Genomic DNA, 4,339 nt, shown 5'->3' on the forward strand with positions numbered 1-4,339 from the left:
AGAGACCGTAGCAGTTCTCCGCCCAGTTAACACATATGCAGAGTCAAGAGGCACTAAACTTCTCAGACAAAAGTCTCTGTTTCTGAAATTTTTGGAAATTTGTGGTAAGGACTATGGGACCAAACTGCTGAGGACATCGGTCCCGCCGGCCGGGGTGGCCGAGCGGTTCTAGGCGCTACAGTCTGGAACCACGCGATCGCTACGGTCGCCGGTTCGAATCCTGCCTCGGGCATGGATGTGTGTGATGTCCTTCGGTTAGTTAGGTTTAAGTAGTTCTAAGTTATAGGGGACTGATGACCTCAGAAGTTAAGTCCCATAGTGGTCAGAGCCATTTGAACCATTTTTTCATCGGTTCCTAAGCGTACACACTACCTAATCTAACTTAAACTAACTTACGCTAAGGACCACACACACACACCGACGCCCGAGGGAGAACTCGAACCTCCGACGGGGCAAGCCGCGCGGACCGTGATAAGAGCTCAGGATTGGCATCACGTTCTCTTCACCGATGAGTGTCGCATGTGCCTTCAACCAGACAATCGTCGGAGACGTGTTTGGAGGCAACCTGGTCAGGCTGAACGCCTTAGACACACTGCCCAGCGAGTGCAGCAACGTGGAGGTTCCCTGCTGTTTTGGGGTGGCATTATGTGGTGCCGACAACGCCACTGGTGGTCATGGAAGGGGCCGTACCGGCTGTACGATACGTGAATGCCATCATCCGAGCGATAGTGTAACCATATCGGCGGCATATTGGCGAGGCATTGGTCTTCATGGACGACAATTCGCGCCCCATGACTTTCTTCAGGCTAACGACATCGCTCGATTAGAGTGGGCAGCATGTTCTCCAGACATGAACCCTATCGAACATGCCGGGGATACATTAAAAAGGGCTGTTTATGGACGACGTGACGCACCAATCACTCTGAGGCATCTTCGCCATTGAGAAGTGGGAGAATCTGGACCAATAGTGCCTTGATGAGCTTGTGGATAGTATGCCACGACGAATACAGGCATCCATCAATGCAAAATGGCGTGCTACTGCGTATTAGAGGTACCAGTGTGTGCAGCAGTATGGAGAATCACCTCTGAAGGTCTCGTTGTATGGTGGTACAACATGCAATGTGTGGTTTTCATGAGCAATAAAAAGGGCGGAAATGATGTTTATGTTGATCTCCATTCCAATTTCTGTACAGGTTCCGGAACTCTCGGAACCGAGGTGATGCAAAACGTTATTTGATGTGTATGTAATCTTTTGGATTCACAAACATACTATGGAAATACGAGGAAAAAATTACAAAACGGTTAAACTGTGGAAAATATTAGAAAAATGGGAACAATGTGCAAAAACATTCACATAATGATAATATTGTGGAAAATGTGGAAAAAATACGAAAATGGTAAGATTGTACATTCATAGTGATCGTTCTCTGCTGGCATTTTAAACGACGAAAGAACAGACACCATATCCATATAAGTATATACACTCCTGGAAATGGAAAAAAGAACACATTGACACCGGTGTGTCAGACCCACCATACTTGCTCCGGACACTGCGAGAGGGCTGTACAAGCAATGATCACACGCACGGCACAGCGGACACACCAGGAACCGCGGTGTTGGCCGTCGAATGGCGCTAGCTGCGCAGCATTTGTGCACCGCCGCCGTCAGTGTCAGCCAGTTTGCCGTGGCATACTGAGCTCCATCGCAGTCTTTAACACTGGTAGCATGCCGCGACAGCGTGGACGTGAACCGTATGTGCAGTTGACGGACTTTGAGCGAGGGCGTATAGTGGGCATGCGGGAGGCCGGGTGGACGTACCGCCGAATTGCTCAACACGTGGAGCGTGAGGTCTCCACAGTACATCGATGTTGTCGCCAGTGGTCGGCGGAAGGTGCACGTGCCCGTCGACCTGGGACCGGACCGCAGCGACGCACGGATGCACGCCAAGACCGTAGGATCCTACGCAGTGCCGTAGGGGACCGCACCGCCACTTCCCAGCAAATTAGGGACACTGTTGCTCCTGGGGTATCGGCGAGGACCATTCGCAACCGTCTCCATGAAGCTGGGCTACGGTCCCGCACACCGTTAGGCCGTCTTCCGCTCACGCCCCAACATCGTGCAGCCCGCCTCCAGTGGTGTCGCGACAGGCGTGAATGGAGGGACGAATGGAGACGTGTCGTCTTCAGCGATGAGAGTCGCTTCTGCCTTGGTGCCAATGATGGTCGTATGCGTGTTTGGCGCCGTGCAGGTGAGCGCCACAATCAGGACTGCATACGACCGAGGCACCCAGGGCCAACACCCGGCATCATGGTGTGGGGAGCGATCTCCTACACTGGCCGTACACCACTGGTGATCGTCGAGGGGACACTGAATAGTGCACGGTACATCCAACCCGTCATCGAACCCATCGTTCTACCATTCCTAGACCGGCAAGGGAACTTGCGTTTCCAACAGGACAATGCACGTCCGCATGTATCCCGTGCCACCCAACGTGCTCTAGAAGGTGTAAGTCAACTACCCTGGCCAGCAAGATCTCCGGATCTGTCCCCCATTGAGCATGTTTGGGACTGGATGAAGCGTCGTCTCACGCGGTCTGCACGTCCAGCACGAACGCTGGTCCAACTGAGGCGCCAGGTGGAAATGGCATGGCAAGCCGTTCCACAGGACTACATCCAGCATCTCTACGATCGTCTCCATGGGAGAATAGCAGCCTGCATTGCTGCGAAAGGTGGATATACACTGTACTAGTGCCGACACTGTGCATGCTCTGCTGCCTGTGTCTACGTGCCTGTCGTTCTGTCAGTGTGATCATGTGATGTATCTGACCCCAGGAATGTGTCAATAAAGTTTCCCCTTCCTGGGACAATGAATTCACGGTGTTCTTATTTCAATTTCCAGGAGTGTAGTTCTGGCGATACCGGCCATGACCTCCTTCTGTGTGGATGCACACATATTCCACGAAATCTTACGGGACTTGGAAGAATGTCTTCCACGAGTAATGAGTGTGTTGGGGTGGGACACTACGAATGTAGTGTGTGGACGTACAAGGTGAGAATGTGAGTCTCGCGGGAGGCGTACGCGAGATACTCCCTGCAGTCGCAGTATCATCTGTGACCCCGGTGGCTCAGATGGATAGAGCGTCTGCCATGTAAGCAGGAGATCCCGGGTTCGAGTCCCGGTCGGGGCACACATTTTCACCTGTCCCCGTTGATCTATATCAACGCCTGTGCGCAGCTGACGGTATTAATATAATTCTAATTTCATATGACCTTCTCCCTAGACCGCTGGCAGTCCTCTCAACGTCCAAAAATCTCATGCTCTGTCTATAAGTATGTGGCTGCCTGATGGGTGCGTCGCCCCGTATGAGTAAGTGACACGATACGTTGATTGGGCATTCATTTTACAAGTGACCTGCGGCCCTCGTAGCTCTCAGCAGCAGACGTCTATTAAACTAGATCAGAGCAGAGCTAACTGACCACCGTCTTAGGAGTCTAGACATCCTGCAACGGACGCGATATGCCAGCGTCCATTTGACGTCGCAGATTCCTCATGTTTCGTGGACACTTCCGATTGCACCATTTCTGGCAAGCCGAATACTGGTGGTTTTGGGATCCTCTGTCAGTATGAGCATGCTGATTAAGATCCGCTACGAGTACCTGACCCTCCCAAGGAACAGATAGGGCTTAGGTCTCTTCCATGTTAAGGACAGAGTGAAGGCCCTATTTCTTAGCTCTCACATGAGTGTGTGGAGGCCATAGTGCCGATCTCTCTCTTTCTCTCTCTCTCTCTCTCTCTCCCTGGTGCTGTTACCTGGCATCCCAGCGCCTTTCTTGTGCAGTGGCCAATTCTTCCTTGAACTAAGTTACATCCGTACGGCACTATTGTCCACGTGCTTGACGGCAACAAGGGCGATGACAGCAACTCGCAACTGCATAGAGCCCCGAACGTGATTGAAAGGAAATACATCCATACAGAGTGGTGTGTTGTGTGGCAGGTGATAGTTCCGCCACTCTTCATACGTACTTTCAGTCTACTTGGTAGATGATGGTTAACGGGAAGTAGGTGTGTCAGTCTTGCCGTCATCAAACTCACCTAGCGGACTGTCCATTGTGTGTCACCTGCGTTGTGATGGAAACGGGTGACCATCGCCTTGTCTGCAGATCGACGAAGGTTGTCTGTCATTTGGTGCGGCACGTGTTGACTTTTCTCACATGCGTGATTCCCGACCGGATAACTGCACAATCGCTCCTCTTCCCGGATGAGGCGTATTTTCCGAGATCAAAAACGACTTCTGTGACATGGATAAGCGGCCAGGCCATCCATTGCTTGTTATGTGTCG

At 51.8% G+C, this 4,339-nt stretch overlaps 1 non-coding gene across 1 annotated transcript; it reads left to right on the forward strand.

Annotated features, from left to right (window-relative positions):
* The first annotated feature begins 3,113 nt into the window (after window positions 1-3,113).
* Trnat-ugu (transfer RNA threonine (anticodon UGU)) lies at window positions 3,114-3,187 on the forward strand. The gene has a single exon. It is a non-coding gene; the product is annotated as a tRNA-Thr (tRNA).
* Window positions 3,188-4,339: the final 1,152 nt, after the last annotated feature.

The sequence above is a fragment of the Schistocerca nitens genome, chromosome 3 (assembly GCF_023898315.1).
Source record: "Schistocerca nitens isolate TAMUIC-IGC-003100 chromosome 3, iqSchNite1.1, whole genome shotgun sequence".
Taxonomy (NCBI): domain Eukaryota; kingdom Metazoa; phylum Arthropoda; class Insecta; order Orthoptera; family Acrididae; genus Schistocerca; species Schistocerca nitens.